This window comes from Varanus komodoensis, unplaced genomic scaffold, assembly GCF_004798865.1.
Source record: "Varanus komodoensis strain SLA01 unplaced genomic scaffold, ASM479886v1 scaffold1, whole genome shotgun sequence".
Lineage (NCBI taxonomy): Eukaryota > Metazoa > Chordata > Lepidosauria > Squamata > Varanidae > Varanus > Varanus komodoensis.
Genome location: NW_025335268.1, coordinates 96,923,500 through 96,946,186, shown reverse-complemented (window position 1 = coordinate 96,946,186; position 22,687 = coordinate 96,923,500). Strand labels below are relative to the sequence as shown.

The 22,687-nt window shown below is 42.5% G+C and overlaps 1 protein-coding gene across 3 annotated transcripts in view; it reads left to right on the top strand.

Moving 5' to 3' along the window:
* The first annotated feature begins 7,158 nt into the window (after nt 1-7,158).
* SEMA4G (semaphorin 4G) overlaps nt 7,159-22,687 on the top strand; it is a 93,045-nt gene continuing 77,516 nt past the window's right edge. Inside the window, exons 1-3 of one of the 3 annotated variants that reach the window (XM_044437367.1) lie at nt 7,159-7,245; nt 20,929-21,072; nt 21,713-21,812. The gene's annotated coding sequence lies outside the window, so the exon portion shown is untranslated. Of the gene's footprint in view, nt 7,246-17,781; nt 18,203-20,928; nt 21,073-21,712; nt 21,813-22,687 lie in introns of those variants that run through there. The other 2 variants (XM_044437375.1, XM_044437382.1) reach the window with 2 other exon arrangements.

Genomic DNA, 22,687 nt, shown 5'->3' with positions numbered 1-22,687 from the left:
GGCACCAGTCAATTCTATCTAATAATCAAACAAATAGGTTCCAGCTTTGTTCTTAAAAGACTTTTGTCCCACAACACATTTTGTCCAGATTCCCTTTTTCAGATGATGACTTTACTTTTGCTCAAGTTTTAACAGATAGATTTGAGAATCTTAGGAAAAGGCAGAGCATCATATTCAAACTACAGACCACAATGTGGGTTTTGGCTGTTTAGTGTTACTGGTGTGACAAGTCCCCAGGACTTTATTTTGTTTCTGGCCACTTAGAAGGTTACATGGTGCATCACACTTTGACATTCTTGACTAATAGCCTTTGATGGACTGTTGGGTTCACCTGCCTTGCATTTATCTCATTGTATTTGAATCCAGTTATACTGGCCTTCCTTTGTCATTAAAGTGTTGTTTATAAGGCTGGGGTGGCAGAGATTATCTTCTTACAGATATTTGATTTAGGATTGTAAATCTGAATTAACAACCTTGTTGTATTCATTGAGGGTATTATCCTAAATCCTGCAATAAACCCCTACCTCACTTACAAGTTGTACCTTTGGCTAATATATGGCTTTTAGGGTTTTACAGGTGGGTGGGATTTGTTTGCCTCCCGTGCCTCCAGCATCTAGGAATTCCACTGAGTTGATGAAGTGGAACAGCTCAAACAGCAAGCAATGAATCAGGGGGTCTTAGTTTGAATCTTGTTTCTGTCAGAATCAGGGCCTGCAAGAGCCTGCAAGTGCCTGCAGAACCAGGAGCACCCTTGCAGGCTCCTGCAGGGAGCAACTGAAGGGCAATGATGCAGTGCAGCTGGAGGTCCTGAAGAGCAGCATAAAAGGCTTTCTGGCACTGCTGTTCTTTGCCACAGCAATGTAGGTAGTCTTCAGGGCACTAGTCTCTGCATTGCCACACCTTGAGCCTCTTTCCTGCCTAGCTCCACAGTGTTCTTGCTTTGCTCCTGGTTAATCCTGCATACCCGAGTCTGCCTTTGACCTGCACTAGTTGTTCCTGCTCCAGCCCACTCTTGTCTGGACCACCTTTATGTGATTGCTTCCCTGGTATCAGAGCACTGGACTGTGCTCCCTCTCTCACCTGTATATGATTGGACTGCCTGCAGCCGTGGTCCTGACCCTAGACTGCTGACCTCTAGCTCTGCTAAGCTGCAGGACCTCATCTCACATCAGCAATCTGATCCTGACGTTCTGCCAGTCCTAGCCACCGCTTATTTCTGGCCTGTATGGTCTCTCTCATGCACTCCCTAAGGAAACCCCAATAGCACAGTACCAGCCTTCCTATCTACAGCATGGGGGATGATAAAACTGACTTGCCTTGCAGCGTTGCTGTAAGGATTACAATTAGATAATACCTTTGAATACTTGAAGTTGCTTTTAAAATATCTATTGCAGGTAGTCCCTGGGTTAGGAATGTCCACATTACAAATAACCCATGTTTATGAATGCATAGACTGTCATAAAACCTATATGAATATCTCTTGAAAAAAAAATGCTGGATGTCTCTAGGGAACTATGACACCTTTGGTGATGCTGCATCTGTGCCTCAGTGGCTGCATAGTTCCCTAGATTTAGTCACAACTTTTCCTTAGAAATAGTCATGACTTTTCCCTAGAGATAGACACAGCTATCTCAACAACAACAAAAGTGACGTATCTCTAGGGAGCTATGTGACATGTTTGGCAATGTGTCATCAGTGGCAGTCGAGTTCCCCCAAGGTACAGTATTTATGGCTTTTTGTTCAGAGTGATGGCTCTCACATACCCAGGCCACTGTGTTTCAGAGCATGTGTAGGGTGCGTAATTCCCCTTTGGTTTTTCTTTAGCATTTGCCTTTGTGACGAGGCCCTCAGCTGCTGCAAGGCCATTTATGATGAGAAAAAGAAAATAGCTGTACAAAAAACCCTTGAAGCCTACTTCAAGGAAGCAACTCCAGTGCCCCTGCCTCTCCAGTAGCACAATCAGATCCTGGCTTTCCAGCTCCAGGTGCGTGTCGGTCAGTGTTAGGCTTAATGTTACCTCAGTGTTTTTAAACTGTTTTAAGAACTTCTGTTTTCCTTTATTTGATTTTTATAATACTGTATGCATACACACATACCTACAGAGTCTCTCTTCCTTCAGTACCTGCAGTTACCTTATCAATACAATGCTGTATAGTATTTAAGATGTTTTAGTCAATATGGAAGTATTTCTTAAGTTTTTATATGCATAAAAAGATTATATATATAGACTTAAGACAAGCATTTGGCTTAATCATTTGATCCAACTTACATACGAATTTGACTTAAGGATGTTTTCAGGAGTGGAAATTGTCTGTAACCCAGGGACTACCTCTATATTAATTGGCCTTAAGAGTAAGACAACTGTCCAGTTAAATTCTATAAAATAAATCCTGAAGTAACAAAAATATCTAACTTGTTCAGCGGTATGATAAAGAATTTTCCCGGAGGGATTTTTTCATTTTCATTCCACCAGGGCCAACAACCTTGGTTTTATGTAGAGATAACTGATCCTTCCTGTAGCAATTTCTCAAGGGTGACAGAGTGTATCCTGTCAAAGCAACTATAGGCTGAATTTTTGTCATCCCCAATGAATATATCTTGTAGGGGTGAGAAATTTTATAATCACAGAAACCCCCTATAGTTCATCATTGGAAAGTTTTGTGGGCTTGCCTTATTAAAAAAAAAGCAAATTAAGCTCTTTTTGTCACAGGAAGTCAAAGATCTATAGTGTAAACCTGTATATGTTTGTGTGGAAGTAAGCCCCATTTAATTAGAAGGGGTTTACCTCTGAGTAAACATTTGAGGATTGCCTGATTATCAGTAGCAAGCTGCAGAATGTTAAAGTGCATGATTTTTGATTTAGCTGCATTTGCAGCAGCTGTGATCAACTAGCTTCCAGGAGGAGTGTTGTTTAACCAGCCGCTAATGTTCCCAACCTTAGTAAGAGACCTTATGAGGAGACCATCCTTCCCCAACCTGCTACCCTTCACTGCAGCTCCCACTATTCCAGACCACTGGCCATGCTGGCTGGGGTGGATGAGAGATGAGATCCAAGACATGCTCCTGCATAAAGGCACCTCCTCCCCCTTCCATGTTCCAAAGCTGGCTGGACAGGCAGCAGGAATCTTTCTTCAGTGCTGTGGATGGGACAGCAAGCTAGCTGAGGAGGGACAGGGCAATCTATGTGGCACACAGACCTTCCCCCTCAAGCACCTTGCAGCACCTGCCTAAAATTAGGGTGGCCTAGATACCTGGAGGTGCCAGGGATTCAAGCTGTTTCCTTTAACATACTGCTCATCAACAGAACTACAGTACTTTCCTTTAATCAGGTGATACAATGAAAAAGATTAACAAGATTCTCTACAGCTGCCTGGCTGGATGCTAAACACAGGCCAGAAGGAGGGTTTCAGTTAGTCCAAGAAAGAGAACAAAGGAGAGGCTGGATTAAGAGGGGAGGACACAGTTGATTCATGGTGGCTGAACAAATAGCAGGGGTGTCAGTTCTAGCAGTGGGTGTTCAAACTGATGGGGTCTGACTAGTGCAACCCCCCAACCTTGCGGTGAAAAACAATTCCGGTGAAATAGGATAGCTCTTCCTGTATTGGGAAATGGTCAGGAGCATGATGCCCACCTCCCATTACACTTTCCAGACATGGCACACAATTAAGTACAGCCTTGATCCCATCAACAGCTTCCTTTGGTACAAAAACAAACAAAAAAAGGCAGAGATTGCAGCATGCAGCCTCCAGTTTGCAACCTTTGAAAAGGTAATTGTTTCGGTTTAATAGATGCTGAAGACAGAGTGATATTGCTCTTTAGAGAAAATAAGTATAAAGATCTGAGCAAAAATCTGCAGTTTCATATGCACTTGTCAGAGAATTCTTCCATTTCTGCTGAGAACACAAGAATCACTAAAATGTGGTGGTGCAATCTTCCTCAAGATCACCAAAACTAGGAATTGTAACAACAAAACTGTAAGTTTTAGCTTTTCACTTAAAATGTGTTAGTGTATTTCAACATTTTTATACGGCTTCTTATACTGCTTTTACTTTGTTTTTTCAACTCTAGTTTTAGTCTGTTTTAAGATGTTTAAGAATTTTTTATTATGCTTTATTATGGTTTGTCTTCAAGTCTTATGTGAACTGGCCACAGAACTTTGCTATTGGTCTAGAAATCTAAGAATGAAAGAAATCAGAGCTGCTGGGCTATTGTCTCAAATTGTCCCCCTTTTCATGTTGATCTATATGGCTGTTCTTCCTGGGTGCTATCCAGGGGTGGACAGGAAGGATTCATATCAGGATTGGGCCCTGAGAGACTCCCATAAGTCCCATTATGAGCCCGTCTTCCACTCAATGGTGCATTTAGATTTTTAGGGGTGAATTCCATGCAGTATAGAAGACAGTTGTGGTGGTGAGATGGGAGTGCGGTTCATCCTGCTGCCGCTTTCTCCTAGCATCTAAAACTTGTCTGGCTTCATCACTTTGCATTCTCTGATTCGGATATTCAGTTTTGCCTGCAAATGCCTTCTTTTCATTGCTTTCCCATGGATCTATGTGATGGTTCCTGGGGCTGATCCCTGAGTTTTTTCCTATTGTTATTCCTATTCTTCCTTGCAAAAAAGCTTGTTATCCTCACAGAGGTACCAGTGCAGCTGCATTGCCCAGTGTGTCTGTGTGGGGACACTGCCTCTAAAGCTGGGCTCAGACCATTCTTGGCTAGGTGACCAAGTCATCAGGAGGCTGCTCTCCCTGCCTCCCATGAAGAGGTCTAATATGGCTGCATTGGAGAAGATGCCGCAGCTTGCTTGCATCCATCCATCCATCACTATGAACTAATGCTACCTACATTATTCCCTCCTCCCTATGCTTTTTCCTTTTGGCTGGTATGCTTTAGGCTGTGAGCTGTTCTAAAGTGCCTGATCCAGCCTCACTTTGGAAGCTAAGTAGGGTCAGGCCTGGTTAGAATCTGGATGGGCATACATGATTCTATGATTACTGTTGTAAATTGCCCAGAGAGCTTTGGCTATGAGTGGTATACAAATGTTAATAATTCTGGGAATAATTTTTTCAAGGGATGAATTAAACAGTTAAAATGCTTCAAATAAATGAATCTATATGTTCGTGGGAAGTTGGTGCAGTCTCCTGTTCCCAGGACAAATGCGTATTACAGGTGTTACATTTGAAATAGTAGCAGCAGTGAAGCAGAGCCAGGAAGACCAAATAAGAGATGCTTCTACCCCATAAAGGAAGCCACAGGCTTGAATTTAGAACAGCTAAGCTGGGATGTCATGGATAGAACATTCTGGAGGGCTTTCATTCATAGGGTAGTCATAATGAAGAGAGAACAAGAACAGAGGAGGCAGAGTCTAAAAGACAGTGCTTTGGGATTGGGGGGCAGGGGGTTATATCATTTCCCTGTACCATTTCCATGCTTCCTCGGAAGTTTGGCTGCCATCCTCACAGTAAGAGTGGGGTGCTGGTGAGACATGCTGTCAAGTTGTCTCTGCCTTATGGCAGTCTAATAAATGCCTTCTGAAATGCCCTGTCCTTCAAAGCCCTGCTCTGTTTATAAACTCACAGGTTTGACTTCCTTTATGGAATGGATCCATCGCACAGTTGATCTTCTGCCTTCAACTTTTCCTAGCATGAAGGTCTCCTCCAGTGAGGCTTGCCTTGTGATGCTGTGTAGGACAACTTCATGTTCAGTTTTGTAACTTCTGGATTTTCATGAAGGATATTGTTGTAAGCCATTCCTTTTCTAATGCGAAGCGACAAGGTCTTGCATGGGCAGTTAAGACCCATCAGCTTTACAAAAGCCCTACTCCTTGGGTAGATATGGAAATTACTAGAACAGCTGCCTGTTGAGCATAGAACCACCATTATCTTAGTCCTACCATAGTAGCTGCTGCCAGAGTTGGATCACTTGTAGGAAGGTTTATGTGTCTGAGCTTGTGGAGTAAATGAAGGGACATGAAATTGAAATTCAGATTTCAATTTCCTTCTATAAAGATTAGGCTCCAAGGGGCTGAGCATTCTGTGGGTTTGTATAGGGTAGCCTTCCCCAACCTGGTGTCTTCCAGATACGTTGGACTGCAACTCCCACCATTCCCAGTTAGGGGATACCAGACTGACTGGCTAGTGTAATGGTAGTCTGTGCACATACACAGGTGTCTGGCTGCTTTTTGAAGATAGCATTGATTACAGTATCTTCACTTAAAAGTTATGTTGACAAATGTGTGGATGGATGGAAGTTACCCTTTGATCCTGCCTCATCAACTTAACATGAAATGTGTTAAAATATGCTGTGTTGGGGAACTAAAATGCTATAAGCCATCTTGCAAATGCACATCCCTGCTTCATTAGCTGGATTAGATATTATACTGATTAACCATTAGAGGACAATGCCCCTTTTGGAAGCTACTCACAGGGCATCTGTGGCTTTCTGTCAGATTGCAGAAACCCTTTTCTCTTGCGATCTTCAACACCCACGCTTGGCACCCCAGTTTCCAAACTTTAGCCTTTAAAATGGTGAGCCAGACAGGACCAGCTTGCCCATTAGGCAAAGTGCGACAGCTGCTGATAGGGCAAATTATGGGTTTGAGAAAAGGTAGCAAAGTCTCAGTCATTTATTACTGCTGTATTTTCATTGTCTGAGAAGGTGAGAAGTGATTGCAGGCTTGCTTTGAACAGGGTGCCAGAATAACTTGGTGGGCTTCAGGCATTTGGCATCTTGACTTGGTGGACTTTTTTTTGCCCCTCAGAGGAAAGAAGTCTTGGAAGACCCTGGGAAGCTTCATCTGCTTATCTGCCCTTCTGTGAAGAGACACTTTGTGGCTTATTCAGGAGGAAAGATTTCGCACTCTGCACGTCCTCAGAGGGCTCCTACCTAACTTTACTTTTTTCTAGACTGAATCGTAGCCTTGAAAACCAGTTCCAGGGCCTATCCATCATTAAAATGAAAGCCTTCTCCAGGAGAACTAGAAGCCAGCTTGTTCCGATCCTTCCCCCCCGCCCCAACCCATTAATGTATTTCTTAAAGGGCTCCCGCGAGGCTCCGCCGCCGAGCTGCCCTTGCTGAACGAGCGCGCTAGATGGCGGCGCAGAGTCCTGCGCGCGCTGCCCAGCTACGGCTTCGCCTCGGTGGCGGCGGCCGCTCACTCCGCGCCGGCTCGGACCGAGACTAGCGCGGATCGTCTGGGCCGGGGGTGGACGGAGGCGCGAGCGGGGCTGCGGCGGGCGAGCGCAGGTGAGAGGCGGGTGCGTGTGCGGCGGGGACGCGTGTGCCTGAGCGGGAGCGGAATTGCGGCGATCGGGAGCGGCGGGCGCGGGGCAGTCCTCGGATACGCCGAGGGGCTTCGCGGGGGAGCGTCTGCGGTCTGGCGGCGGGAACGGGCGACTTTCTCCCCGGGGTGGGGGAGGGACACTGTGCGTGGGGCTGAGGGCTCCGCGCCGGGCAGGTGTGGCGGCCAGGCGAGGGGCGCACTAGGGACAGGTGCGGGTTGGGAGATTCGACAGCGGCGATCGGGGCATTGGGGGAGACACCGGGGTTAGATTATTTTGGAGGTCAAGACATTGTATGATACGTGCGTTTAGGAGATGGACATAAAAGGAAGCAGGTGGAGGTGCTTTTCTGGCTTTTATTTATTTATTTATTTTTGGCGGCGGGAGGCATTCGCGTCTGAAGATGTGGGGACGTGCTGTTGAAGATGTAGCTGTGGGGCCCTGGTGAGCTGAAATATGCTAGCAGCAAAGGGCAGCCCATGGGGGCTTCCGAGTCTGGGATGCTTTGGAGCATCTGGTAAGGTGACCCGGGGGTTGTAGGATCAGGATGCAAGGTGGGGGTGGGATGCCAATGGCCCAGAGCAAAATATCAGTAGGGCAGGATGTAGGATACTGGTTTACAGCCACACTTACTACCTGGCCATTTAGTAAAGGGACAGGTGGTTTAGACTTCCTGGAACAAGTGGAAGAACTGAGTAGGAAAGGATTAGGAGGGCTAAAAGGCAGGATGAACCTGGGTTTATGGAATGGGGCCATGTGCTTTGCTACCATTCCATGGAGACTGCTGTGGGAGGAATGGGCTATGTGGTACAGAAAAGCAATCACCCTTCAATTAGTAGTTGGTGTATGTGTGCCAGGGAGTCTCATGTGGACAGTAAACGTATAGTGAGTAGATCACCCCAAATGTCTAAGAGAAGGGGGAACAGGAAATGTGGAGTGTGCCTCATGAAATCAAGGCTGCCCCCCATGGGGTTCTGTGGAGTTGTGCTTTTCTGGATTAAGTTGCAATGATGCCCCCTTTAAAAGAGAACAAACAGTCGAGCAAGCCTGTGTATAATACAGACAAGATATCAATAGCAGAAACGGTGCTGTGATACCTGTAAGAACTACTGGTGATGTGTATATTGTTATGTACATACGGGGCCACTTGATCGGTGCCATTTCCCCTACACAGCTGTACACATGTAACTTTCACTGGGAAGCTGCAGTGGGTTAAATAGGCCTGTGTGCAGTTAGGATGGTACAAATTCTATCTCCCTGCACAAACAGTATTATGTAACTTGATAAGGAAATGTGGTGCATGGTCTTCAGGTACAAACTGTTCTGTATGTGCATAATATCAAGATGGATAACACAACCACCACCTTTCCTGTTCAGCCCTAGATGTTTGCCCTGAAACTCACAGCACACTCCTAAGCATGTCTACTTGAAAGCAAATATCTTTGAAGTTAATGGGAATTATTCTCATAGAAACGAACATGTGTGCGTCTGTCAAGGACTGCAGCCCCAGTGAATCCCGATTTCTTTTGACTGATGGCCAGACATCTATGACTTTTTCTGTGTTTGTAGCCTTTGGAGGCTTTTGTCTGCTCAAAAGATTTGAGGATCCTGGCTTGGCAGGACATTTCTTTCTAATATCTGTTGGGCAGTTGATGTTGGCTTGTTAATTCAGATGGACTGTGAGCATTTTAGAGGAGGGGCTAGTGGACCAGAATTTCAGACTCCTGTAGTTCTTTTACCAGCACCAGCAAAAGGCTTTAAAGTAGTCTAGCATAAATGGAGAGGTGGAGAAATAAAATTAACATAACTATTATGTCCAGCTATTTATACCTAAATCTGTGCTGTTCTTCTTTCTTCCTTAGCTTTTAAGTTAAGTTACCTTGAATGGATATATAAATTGGGAATTAAACTTTTTGCTGATTTTTAAATTATTTTTGCTCTGTACATTGCTAAATATATCCATCATTTTGCTGGGCTCACACAGGCTTTCTTCTCTCCTGTGGGCTTTGTTTCCATTTTTTAATGCAGTGAAACTCTTCTCTCTATTTCATTGATCTGGGGATGGGCAGTAATACCTATTTACGTGTGGCATCCTCACAAAATGCATAGCAGAGCTTTTGTGCTGCACTCCCCCCCCCCATACACACGTCATCTGAATCTTTTCATTTTGGAAATTTAATGGGGTTTTATTGTAGTGGTGTGATTTATGTAATGAATTTTGGCAGGTTGACTGCAATAAGGACAAGCCAGCAGAAGCATTCAAAATGTGGTCAGTGAAACAGGCTGGATAGACTTAAAGTGAAGGTGAAGGAACATTCTGTAGAGCACACAACTCTGCCTGTTGTGCAGTGGTGTGGGCAACAAAGATGGTTTGCTTTGCAGCCTCCACTGCCTCTTTGAACAGTCATTCAAGTGAGGCTCTTTTAGATGCTCTTGGAGCTGTTGATGTTCTACCTAGTGAATGGGGCCATCCTTCCTTTGAAAGTTGAGGTCTGTAGTCCAGGGATGCTGTTGTTGGAGGCTCAAAGGGCCATTGTAGCTTGAGTGTCTTTTGCATGCCCCATCCTGGGCCAAGGATAGCCTGGCTACAGCAACAACAGCCCAAAGGCTGCATTTCAGAGATCCAGTCTATATTTAAGCCTGGTCTGGAAGCTGGGGCTCCTGTAGAATGCAGCAGCTTGACAGGATTCTGCCAAGTTCCCTTTGATGCTGGCCCAGGTTTAAGGTTTTGGTACTAGTGTGTAAAGCCCTGAATAACTTAGGACCAAGATATGTGTAGTAACACTTTCTGGGTCAATACTTGCCCATTCACCGAGGTCATCAGATGGCAGGTTCCTGGTGGTTCTGCATGTCTTTGTGCTCTGACTGGACTCGGCCCAGAGAAGAGCTGTCAGGGTTGCAGCCCCTTTCCTGTGGGAGTCTCTGCCTGCAGATGCTAGGCAGCCACCAAGATTGAATTGTTGTCAGTGTTTCCCGAAAGCATCCTTATTTAAACAGCTTTCCTTGATGGACCAGCCACTTTGTTTACTGTTATTCTGTTTTTAAAAACAATGTTTAACATGGTGGTATTTTTTGTTCACTGCTCTGGAATTTGTTTAGATGTGGAATGCTAATTAAATGTTGTAAAAAAAAATAATTGATGCCCACCTACTTTCAGATGTGAAAGCAAATTGCTGTGTAACTCACAGTTCCCCCACTTTGGAGCATTGCTCTGCATATCTGACTTAGCAATTTGGCAAGTTAGGGTTCCTGACAGAGGAACTGACATTAATACTATCTTAAATAGCCTCCTTGTGTGGCACCTATCTAGAAATGGAAAAAGGAAACACACACGCACATAAGCTGATGGTTGTATTGCGTAGCAAGCTCTGGTTTGTCTTTGGCATGTCAAAACAAATGGTGTCAGTAGCTTCTGCACAAATCTTTCTCATTTTGAAGAAGTGATGGATTGCCAAGAGCTTTGCAGCATCTGTTTTGGCAGCTGGAGCCATGCAGTATAAATGCAGTAAGTGCTTCACATTGTTTTCCAGGTAAATCTTACAACGACCCTCTGAAGTAGGCCAGTGCTGTAGTCCCAAATCACAGAAATGGTGCTGGTGAGACTGAAGTTGAGAGAGAAAGGCTCACCTCCCAGTGGCTGATTGATGCTTTAACTAGTGGGCTTCCCGTCATGCCCCTAACATAAGAAGAGTCAAGATGAATCAGACCAAAGGTTTATCTGGTCCAGCATTCCAGGGGCCAACTGGACTAGATGGACCTGCCCATGGGATACCCACAAGCATGACATAAGCGCAGCAGCAGCTTCCGACCCATGTTCCCTGGCAACTGCCTCTGCTTTCAGAGGTAGCATAATTCGTCAGGATAATATCCTTTTTTAAAATTTGACCAGTTCTCTTTTAAAGCCATCCAGATTGGTGGCCAATATTACATCTCGCGGTCACGCATTCCATAGTTTAACTATGCGTAGTGTGAAGCAGTACTTGCTCTTACCTGTTGCAAATCCTTCATCCATCAGCTTTAGGAGATGACCCGGGGTTGCAATACTATGAGAAAGAGAGAGCAGTAGGCTCCCTATCCACATTTTTCACACCATCATAATTTGTACACATTTATGATGTCTAAGCTAAATAATCACAGTTGTTGTAACCTTTTCTTATAGGCGGATTGCTCCAGCTCCTTGATCATTTTAGTTGCTCTCTCCTGCTCTTTTTTCAGTTCTACAGTTTTGTTTTTAAGGTGTGGTGATCAGAACTGTACACAGCATAGTCACACCATAGATTTGTATAGAGGATGTCGGCAATTTTATTTTCAGTTCCTTTTCTAATTATGCCCAACATGGAATTTGCCTGTTGAATCACAACAGCCATATGTTGGATGAACATTTTAATTGAGCTAGCCACCACAAGCCCAAGATTTATTTCTTGAGCAGCCACTACTGGATCAGATGGGCTTTTTTTGGTCTAATGTGTATCACTTGGAGTTTGCTTACATGAAAACACATTTACAATTTTGATCCCCATTCTCCCTTTTTGGTGAAATCTCTTTGGAACGCATTACAATACCTTTTTGTTTTAACTACCCTAAATAATTTGGGATCTTCAGCAAACTTGCCCACTTGTTCCTAATTTCAGATCATTTATGATTAAGTAGGAAAATATTAGTCCTAATACAGATCCCTGTGGGAACCCTCTAGTCGGAGAATTTACCATTTATTCCTATCTCTGTTTTTTAACCAGTTACTGATTCATAAGAGGACCTCCTCTCTTATTCCAAGACTATATTTGCTTAGAAGATTTTGGTGAGTGACTTGTCAAAAGTCTTATGGAAGTTCAAGTAAACAATGTTTACCAAATCAGCACTGTCCATGTGCTAATTAACACTCTCACTGAACTCTAAAAGGTTAGTGAGACAGAACTTAGCTTTGTGAAAGCCATGACGACTCTATTTCAGTAGGGCTTATCCTTTAATATGCTTATTAATTTTACTTTTAATAATGCTTTTAGCCTGTTCACCCGGAACAGATGTTAAGCTAACCAGCCTGTAATTTCCTAGATCGCTTTTTAAAAATGGGCCATTCTCCAGTCCCCTGATGTTAAGGATGTTTGTTAGTAGATCAGCAATTTCATATTTGAGTTTTTAAAGGAAGCTAGGATAAATACCACTGGACCTAGTCATTTATCTTTCATTTTGTTAAAAACATTGAACTTCATCTTGTGTTATCACTATTTGCTTCAGTTTCTCAGTCTTTCTGAAAACATCAGTTCAGGAACATGTGTCACTTCTATAGCTTCTGCATAGAAGACAGATTAAATAATTCATTCAGCTTCTCTGCAATCCCTCTTTTCTCCTTTAATACTCATTTAACTCCATTGGAAACAGTCCAACTGTCTCCCTAGCAGATTTTCTGCTTATGATATAGTTAAACAATTCTTTACTGTAGGTTTTGATGTAGTTAGCATCATGGTCCTCTTATGTCTTATGTGCAAGCTTTAGGTTTCACTCTTGTTTTCATCATTTGGGCAAGACTTAATTTTCTGAAAAATAAAAAAAAAATAAAAAAAATAAAAAATAAGCCTTCATTTCTTTAATAGCTTTCTTGACCCTGCTTGTTAACCCTGTTGGTAATTTCTAAGATTTGATGTTACCTTTCCTGACATGTGATATACATACTAGGTAAGTTTCTATTGTGGTTTTTAGTAACCTCCAAGCATTTTGAAGGGATTCAACCCTCCTGACTCTTCCTTTTAAGTTTCTTTTTCCTGGTTTCCTCTACTTAGGGAGGCTTCCTCCTTTTAATTCAAATGTGAATAGGCTTCCTTGGGCATTTTTCACTTAAATTAAATCTTAATTAAATATTTCACTTAAATATTAAATCTGATAGAACTGTGGTCATTTTTTCCAAGTTGGTTCCACAACAATCTAAGAGTGTTGTTGAATAACTTCTAAGAGTTATGTGATAGCAGCATAGAAAGCTGCTTTATACTGAATCTACGTAGCTCAGTATTCTTGACACTGACTGGCAGCAACTCTCCAGGATTGTGGCCAGGAGTTGTTCTTGCACTACTTGGAGATGCCAGATCTGGGCCCTTCTGCTTGCAAATAATGGGCTCTGCTGCTGAGCATACAGTGAACACATGGATGGCCCCCTTCATCACAGGGGCCTGTGCACTAAAAATCTTGGTCAGGACATACCTTGTTCAACCAAATCAAGACAAAGAAGAAAAGATGCAAGAGATCAGAGCCTCAAATGTAGGCTGCACGTGTGTGTGTGCGTGCGTGCGCGTGCTCCCCCCCCCCCCCAGGAGCAAGCCCCATTTAACTCACTGGGAATAACGTTTCAGTTGATATGCGGCACAGTGAAGCCTCAGTGGCTGCAAGACCTGTTAATGTTACCCTGTTGGGGCGGCTGGCAGCATTTAATTGGTAAAAGCAGAGGGAAAGGACTTGTTTCATTGAATGCCATGTCTGCAATCCAGGCATGGCTCCCTCATGGCTGCTGTTTCTTAAAACAGTGTTGGGAGATGCAATTATGGATCTCCATCACCTTGTCTGGTTTAGTCCTGAGGCTCTACCTTTAATATTCCTATTGCTAGTGCTGTCAGTCTGGAAGATGTATTTTAAAAAATCCCTCTGTGTCTGCCTGCTGGCATTTGAAGAAGGGCAGTAACTCCTAAAGGATCCTGACACACTCAGGTCTTACCTAACCTGTCTTTACATACCTCTAATGAGGGAATGGAAGAACTTTTGCAGCTAGTTTGTTCAGTTTCCATCAATTATCTCTTTCTGATATTTAACCTAAAACCATCTTCCTGTAATTTGACCCCATTAACTTTTCCAGCTACTACAAGGACCATGGAGGCTGACTAGTTTGTGGCTTACTTAAAGCAGTTATTAGTATATTGAAGACAGTTACCTGATTGCCTCATTCTTCATACTTTCCTAGTTTATCTTCCCCTGCTGCTCCACCTCTGCTCTAGGCTGCTGCTGAAGAGAGTTTGGAAATGCAGCTCTTGCAAGACACTGTGGCCAGTCTGCTTTCCAGACTGGTGTAAGCTTTACATGTACTATTAGAGTGTACCAGTCGCCCTGACTTCCAGTTTGTTTATGAGCCCACTCCAAGAAGCTTTGTTTTAATTCAAATTCCTTAGCAGATTGGGTACCTGGATATCCTTTCACATGAACCTACCCCACCATCAAAATAAGTTGGTTGGAAAGTGGGGCAGGGCCTTTTCTGTGGTGGTTCCCTGATTATGGGCATCCCAGAAAATGCAAATATGTTTCCATCTCTGGTTAGTTTCAGGTGGACAGTCAGGTTGTTTTTATTCCATATGGCTTTTGTTAGTTTTAAGTTTGAGATTGAAAGCTTTGATTCTATTCTGTTTAGGATTCTTTAATAGTTCTTTTTTAGTCTGGTTTATTGTTTTGGTCTTAATTTTTATATGTCACTTTGGGGGACTCTAGAGCTGAAAATTAGTTTGTAGATTTTTAAAATTAAGGAGTCTGTTCATTTTATTTATTTTGTAGCACTTACATACTGTTAAGGATAATAAAATCCCTTTCCTTATTACACTCCCTTTCTTAACCTTTTCTCATAAGCCCACTTACAGATAAGATCTGCTGATGTCTGGAAAGTCCCATTGACAACTAGCCTATGACACAAGTGTATAGTTGTTATAACTGTTGTTCATCTGTTGTGCGCAAAAAAACCTGTATCTTACAGCATAGTACTCTTGATGTGATGCAAAGGCAGGTATTTTGTTACTGGCAAAATGCAGTGCTCCTGTGCTGATTAGTTGAGTTGTGTGTGAGATGTGGAAATGTGAAGGTTTGAAGCCTGTGATGTTACTGGTAATAAGAAATAAAACTGCCCATACTATTAGCCTGTTTTCTGAAATGAAAAGAGCACTGTATGTGGCTATTATCTTTCCTTGGTGTGCTACCATAGTACTAAAGTGTTCATCAAATGTAGCTGATCTGAAAAAAAAAAACAAATGAATCAAGAAGCAGAAAGGCTACTCCTCACTTCTCCTCAACTGCAGCGTCATTATTTCACGAACTGTAACTGTCACTTGAAATTCATGTTTGGCTTCTGTGAAGCATTTATTTAGTGGCATGAGGTCACCAACTCTTTCAGCCTTGCACTCACTATCTGGAACATGGCGGTAATAATAGTGACCAGTCTTACGGGGTTGTTGTAATCCAGTCTGGTAAAAAAAAGTATAATGAATGCTCTGATGTGCTCTATACTGTATGCTGTTAGCAGTACAAGGATGTGTAAAGCTGCAGTGTGAGCACTAAGTAGTCCAGGTGCCCAGCACTGAATCCCTGGATGTCTTAGCAATTGTGAAGGTCTCAAGTGGTGTGCCCTTCAAAATGTTTTAATAAAACTTTTGGAAAATATTAGGGTAATATTTTTTCCTCTCCCCTTCTAGGCTCTAGCCTTGCATTTTCTTCATCCCTTTGCCATAATATTTCTCCCTCCCTCTTGGCCTCAGGCCTCACTATTTCTCCCCCTCCCTACACCACTTCTTTGATTCATTTTTGACCAGCTGGGCCCCTTCAGCAGCTATTGCATGACTAGCCACATCCTCTGTGGGAACCATTTTGTGGTGGCACCCACAGCAATTTCTCAGATTTCCAAATGTGCCCATGGGGCCAAAAAAGTTGGGGTCTCCTGATTGAGTCCTCCTTTTAAAGTTGCAAACAGCTGCTTGGCCGCAGTTCTTGTAGCTGTTGCAGGCGTGTGGTGTGCTGCACTGTGCTGGCAGAAGTGTAATGCTGCAGATAAAATTGGAAGACTTTTACTGTCTAGAAAGACCTTTAATCCCTTGTAAATGTGTTTTCAGACCTCCTTGCCAACTTTATATTTTTTAGCTTTCTTAACTCTCTCTAAACTGGATTCTTTGAGCTCCTGAAGCAGTAATGTGGAACCAGCTGTGTTTTGCATTCAGGCTGCAACCCTATGCTCATTCTGCTGGGAGTTTATCCCATTGAGTTCAGTGGTACTTCTAAGTAAACATATAAATAGGATTGCATTGTTAACATGTGAAATTAGGTGGAGAAAATGGCTGAGTGTGGCTCTGCTATAGCAACCACAGCAAAGATTTAAAAGATTTAGAGTGACTGTAAACTGCAGGAGGTCACCCATGGTTTGCATGCAACCAGGGCCACATCTGCAATATGTATCCAGGTCCACTGGTTGGAGCATGCAGCCTCCAACTGATTGTGAAATAAGGCTCCCAGGTTGCCCTGCTTTAGGCTATGCAAAATGTTAGTGGCACTCTTTCACTGAAGGGTGAGCGATGGGAATATTCAAGTTTAACATGGGAATGATCAGTGGGTTTTAAGAGCAATCCTTGTGGTTGCTTTGTTAAACTCTCAGCTAGCCAGAAATGCAAGCCTTCCTGAGCCAGAGTGTGCAGAATGGGTGTCTGGTGCCCTTCTAAATAGAGCTCTTGCTTGAAAGTGTATTAGTGAGCATTTCATAGCATTTATCTTCAAACCAAGGTATAGAATTGCAGCTCCTGCCTATTTGGTGGTGCAAGGTAAAGAGAGCAGAGTTTGATTTCCAAGTATAGTAGGTTTAAAAAAATGAATGTGTGAACTGTGCCACGTGGTGAGAGGGTGGTGCTCCCCCCTTCCCTAGTTCTAGCTTGGCTTTTTTTTTAAATACCTCCCACAATAGTGTGCAGAAATAGAGACTAGGTATATCGTATTAAGATTTTTCACTTGTTTTCCTATAAAGGAAAATTCCTAGGGTCTGTGCACCACTCAGAGTGGCTCAAACAGTTCAAAACCACACATGCAATAAAATACAATAAAAATGCAGAAGGAGAGCAAGACCTTAAATATAACAAACACTAAACAGGCAAAAGTTTGGCAGTAGGAATGCCTGCACCTACAGGAATAGACATCCAGAGAGGAAAGCCATCTGTCTTTCATGGTCAAGCTGCTGCCACTGCTAGCGTCCATCCCGTTCAACTGTGCCTCCACCTTGTCTGAGCACAAAAAGCGTTCAGGCATTGATACTACTGAAGGAGGATTACAGTATGCTTCTCTTTTGGTAGAAAGGTGAGGTACAAATAAACTGAATAAATAAACTGTCATCCAGCAAGCATTTTCTCCCCTATCCATACTGTGGGTACTAAATTCTTTTAAGTTTTCCAACCAGTATGTCCTGGGCAAATGTGTCACACTCTCCTTCTTGTTTAGAGGGGAGGCAACTTTAAGTGTTCCGTATCTGCTTCCAGCCACATGACACTTAGTACAGGACTTGCTGTAATGTGCTGCTTTAGCAGAAGGGAAGGGGAGGAAAAAAGATAACAGCAACTAGCAGACTGCTTTAAACAGAGGCTGTGTTACTGCTCACTATTATAGTTGTGTTCTAACTTGCTTACTGTAAGAAAATTATTAGGCCCAGTGAACTTCAAGGTAATCCGGCTGCTTGCAGTGTTGTATGTGAAGTACTGCACCCACTAAGCCTTCTGTGGCTCAGGTGTTACAGTGTGTGCCAGAAATGTGTTGTAGTGTTGGGAAGGCAAGGGCAGAAAGAGACCTGCTGCTGAGAGTGCTTTTATGCAGCAGGTTGTTGATGTGGAGAGATTTTGTGCACTGCTGCCATCAGGTCAAAGGTAGCCTTTAATAATGTTTATTTCATGAGAGACCTTGAAGCATCCATGTCCTTGTTTTCTGAAAAGCGCTGGCAGCAACAAGCGCCAGTTAGCCTGGATTGGATACAGGTGCTATTTTAGCAATTAAGTTGGTGCTGGACAGTGATTTTCTTGAAACTAGGATTATTGCTTAAATTCTTTTTAGTGAATTAATCACCTATCTTTTCTGTTTGAGCAGATTATAGAAACACATCTTTTGAAATGCTGAAGGATGGGTGAGACTTTATCCCACAATAAAAGCTGCCATTTGAGGTTAGAAGAAAATATGGACTGTAGAGCATTTATATTTTATCATCTGGCTCTTACATTAACTCAACGGAATCAAAGTAGCTTCTGAAAATAAATTGTGTGCCCCCAGTTTTCACTTGAGTTGTGCCACAAGATATTGTATGATTTAAAATCTACTGCTGTCAATTGATGAAATGGCACTTTACCCTAATCAAACCACTTTAAAGCAAGCATTCATACTTGGAGCATGTTCACACAATGGTTTGGAAGGGAGGCAGATTGTGTACTCAGTTTGCAAGCCTGCATATCTGGCTTAGGAAAGAAATGCTATCCAAAAAAGTGACTAGTAACTATTGGTTTCCTTAAAACTTATTTTTTAATTAAAGAATAGGAATGTCACTAAATGTAAACTGAAACCTATATGACTGAGCATGTTACAAAAGGCATGTTCATTCTGCGAAAGTGTCTGTGGTAGTATGAAACTTCCTGCGCTTTGGGCTGTCACCTTCCAAAACTTTGTTAACCAAGTGAATGCTTTACTGTGTCCCTGAACCTTTGTGTCTGTGTTCACCAGGGATGCAGGAGCTCTAGGGCTGCAGAGTTTTCACATCTGGCCCATAGAAATGCATCTGAAGGAACTGCAGAATGATCTCTGCGGTGATCTCAGATCTGAGATGAAATGAGTGCTTGGGCCTGGCAGGTGCTGGAGGAGCAGTTGCTCTTCCCAGTGTTAGCTGCTTCCTTTTACTCCACATTGGCAGAGTCCTTTCTCTGTCCTGAGAGAGGCTTGCCTATGGGCCAGCTTTGTGTATAACATCAGACAGCACAGCCAGGATAGATTTGATTTAAATCAAATCAATTTAAATCATGATTGAAATCATTAGTAAGACTAAATTTAAATCATGGCTTTCTACATAATTTGCCTGCTTGCTTTGTCCATAGTTAGAGGAACTTCGTTAAAATATTCCTAAACTGGGTCTCTTATGGCTTGCTGCCATTATAGGTTTCTCTGCCAGGGAAGGAATAATATGATCAAGCTCAGGCCATACACAAAAAGATCCAAAGGTTCTTTTCTTGTGGAGTATTCTGCTCAAAAGGTTTCACTTTCGTTTTTACTGTTTGCCCCTCCCTCCTCACACTTAGCTTCTTGCACAAGTCTATTCCACTCCCAACAAGCTTCTTCTGTTCGTTTATCATTTTTTTTTAACTTAGGAGGTCAGGGGTTAATTCTGTATACATAGATTTGCAAATGAACAATGAGATTAAGGACTTTTCATCAACTCTGTATGTTTGATCTATATCATTTTTGCTGTGAAGAAGAGGCATGGGATCTCTGCAGACACAAATTCACAGCTATGAGAACTGTAAAACCAAGCACCTGTGATAATATCTTCTAGATAGAAAATTGCCCAATTATCTTACAGAAACTTCCGGAAGAGCATGACACTGTGAATGGATTAATGGCATTCATTTACCAAAAAATTTAAACATTGCATGAATATACTTTCTCATGCTACATAATTAATAACTAATCCTTATTTCATAATGGACCATAATGTATCTTCAATAGAAAACTATAGTTTTTTCCCACAAAAAGCATTTTATGTAAACATCCTATTTAAGTCAAAATCCAATTAAAGTTAAATAAAAATTGTATTCATTTTTTAATTTATTTTTATCCACTCTGCAGCATAGTCCTCTTCATCATTGGCTGAATGCATGCAACTTGCTTATGTATAGGATTTCTATTAGTCCTACTTCATATGTTCCAAGACTGATTCCTGTATCTAGGAAAATAGATTCTGGGGCAAAGACCTGCTGGCTAAGATGAAATCCTGGCTTGTAGTTTAGAGAGAGTAGGAGGGTTTGCATGATGTAAGAAGGCATGGTGAAAACTTAGTCATGGGTTTGTTGTGTTGTCCTGAGTTCCTTTGTGGTGGAATTAATTTCCTGAAACCACAGAGAACCAATCTGTTGTAAGGTTTTCATGCTTTGCTATGGCTTCTCTGATTGTCCGGGCCCAGGATGTCCATTTTACCATTGTACATTTACCATATTTAGTACAGAGAACCACGTAGAGTCACAACACCAACCATACCCTGGAAAGAGCAGCCATGGAAGTGGCCACTCCGAGCCTTCAAACTCTACTGTTCCAAGCTTCTTACCAACAGGCACATAATTGCTTGGTTTATTTCCACTGGTAGAGTGATGTGTCCACCTCCTTATTTACTTTTGGAAACAGGGAGACAGCAAGAAAACATGCAGAATGGTTTATTTTCAGTTAATAAAAATCTCTCTGGGAGCTGGAACAACTAAGAAGCACTGAAGACATACAGGTACACTTGGGGTGAGGAGAACATAGCTTGGGATCACAGCTGGCCAGTCAAGAGGTGGCTGCTGCAGTGCATAGGCGAGAATAGGGAAAGGATGGGGATTTCACCCCTGAGGGCTTCTGGCATAACCCCAACCCTAGACTGTGATAGGCAGTGATATAGTCTCCTCTCTGTTCTATTGCCTCCCACTCCATATGATGGGGGGACGACTTTTTTGAACATGTGTGTGCACACAGAGATCCATAGCAGCAAGGGTACAGAAATCTTTCTCCCTTCCACTTCCCAGCTGTTGATTTAACAGTTAGGCAGCGGACAAAGTTGGCAGGGTCCCACAGACTGGCTGAGGGCTCCATGTGGTCAGTGGGCTATGGGCTGCCCCCTACTGCCCTACAACCTTCTCTCCTTCATTGTTCATAGTGGCCGCTGTTTGCTGGTACCTTCTTCAGAAAGCTCCTTCCACTCACTGATGGGTCCTGACACCGGATCTAGAAATGCTGCCACTAAGAAGTGTGTCCTGCGAGGAAGGACCAGGCTGGAGCACACTGTGGCCTTTAATCATGAGTAAGCTCCTTAACCTTATGCTCCTTAACTCTTTGATAGGAAATATTTCAGAGTGACAGGGATTAACCAGAGAATAGCAATGTAGCTTTCACAAACCCTCTGAGTCTCTTCTAGGCAGGCCCAATCTGTATCCCTGACAGCCCTTGATCATTAACACCTGTATATAACGATCTATGTGGCCAGGGTAACTCATGCCAGGGAGGATGGGCGTAGCAGGCCAACAGGAGAGACAGGCATCAGGATGGGCAAGGGTGAGCTAGAGCTTGGTGCTTTTCTTGGTATCCAGTATGCTTGAGAAAGGAGACCCGGCTTTTTCAGTGGTGAACCCTACTGATAAAATGCCCACCTGGAGAGGCTCGTCAAAGCTTCATGTCATAGGGGTTAACTTGTTTTCAGAAAACCCACCCACCTGTTCAACTCGGCATCTCTGTGCATTTGCAGTCTTCCTCAACCTGGTCGCCACGAGGGCTGGCAATGATAGGAATTGTAGTCCAACATTTCTGGGAGGGAACACAGTGGTTTGTATTTTGTATTGTTTACTGTCAGCACTGAAATGATGTTGGTGTGTAAAATATGCATTATCTCAGACTTCTGTTATTGCCTATGAGATGTCTCATTGTCTGTCATTTTCTTTTCACAGGGAAATATATATCTCCATTTGAAACAAATTTGATATCTACTAACAAATCTACCAAGAAATACAATACAAAGCAGACCCTGGAATGAAAAAGGAGTAAATGGTAAACATGTTTCATGTACTTTTTAAAGTTTCACCATTTAAAACTGAGATGGTATTATAGAAACAAGCTTCTCTATGAAAATTCTGTGTGTGAGATATCCAGGGAAATTATCTTCCTAGGAACATATTATTTCTACTTGTCATCCTCTGTTTTCCATTTGAACAATGTTTCAGGTTTTTTGCCATTGGTTTTTAGTAGAAGTGCTTTCTAGTTTGCCTTGACTAGCTAGGGTCATTCATAGATACAGTTGCAGTTAAATTTTTTGTCAATTAGAATATCTTGCAATTGTTCTTGAAATAGTCTTTCTTAATCTAATATCTTAATTTGGAGCATTTTCATTGTGGATTCTGCTGTAAGCGTTAATGTCTCCATCTGAAGTCAGATCTCTAAAATGTTTGATTTCATTTTGCCAAATCACAGATACTTGTTTTCTCAATTTAAGTTAGACCTATATTGAAATACAAACCATTCCATGTGAGAGACTTCAAGAGACAATTCTATTTCTCCATTGATAACAACTTTGTAATACTATGTAAAGATGTTGTGTCTCTGAATTCAGAGGACTAGAGTAGTAAAACAGATCTTAGCTACAGGTCCATATAAGTTTTCCCTCCTTTTAATTAATGTGTGTTAGTAGGGAGTAGTATCCAGCTTAAGATGAGCATGTGGACACCCTGCTGATCACAGTGCCTAACTCTTTTCCAGTGAAATCTTTTTAGTTGCTTTGAATTGCCATTTGGTAGGCAACTGAGAAATTGATAGTCTATATATGTTAAAATTTGGAGGTAAAAGTGCCCTTGGAATACTCAGTGGTACAAGTTGAAGAATTTTCTTTGCAAAAAAACCTGAAGAACTGCTGGTCAAAAGAGCATCAG